Consider the following 637-nt stretch of genomic DNA (forward strand, 5'->3'; position numbering starts at 1 on the left):
GTTCAAGCTCCTGTATCTCAGAATAAAAAATTGTTTTAGATAATGTTTTTTTTTATTACATTATTACCAGAAAAAGAGGTTACAGGAGAAATGGCGGAGCCAGATTTTCATTTCTTTAATTCGAGTGAAAGGTGGAACCAGTGGAGTGTTGAAGTATATCTGGTTTACAAGAGAAGTAAGTTCTCTTTTTCTTTTATAAAGGGCTATGGGTACTGTTGTATTTATATAGAATGGAATTTTTTTTATTTCTAGAATTTCATTGTGATTTTTTATAACAGAAAATGCATAATAATAGAAAATTTAATACTTATAGGCATTGAAGTTTTTATTAGTTTTTATGGGTATGATGGGAGTACTAAAGTTATTGAAAGGGTTTGTATTTCTAGGCTGCAACCTTATGAACCGGGTGGTGCATATCTCCGTATTAGGTGACAATCGAGAAGCATTCCCCTTTCTTCTTTCCTATTTTGCTGGACTGAAAAATGAGTTAGGAGCCGTGCACTATGGGCTGCGATCTGGTGGAATGGTCAAACTCTTTTAAAGTGGTGAGGACATTGTTCCTTTTTTTTCCTTTTGGTTAGATAGAGGAATTATTTGTAAAAACTTTTTGGACAATGATTTCAATGTTTCTAATACC

The 637-nt window shown here is 33.0% G+C and overlaps 1 pseudogene; it reads left to right on the forward strand.

Annotated features, from left to right (window-relative positions):
• Positions 1 to 90: 90 nt before the first annotated feature.
• Positions 91 to 637, forward strand: part of LOC119593604 — a 2,092-nt pseudogene continuing 1,545 nt past the window's right edge.

This window comes from Penaeus monodon, chromosome 32, assembly GCF_015228065.2.
Source record: "Penaeus monodon isolate SGIC_2016 chromosome 32, NSTDA_Pmon_1, whole genome shotgun sequence".
Lineage (NCBI taxonomy): Eukaryota > Metazoa > Arthropoda > Malacostraca > Decapoda > Penaeidae > Penaeus > Penaeus monodon.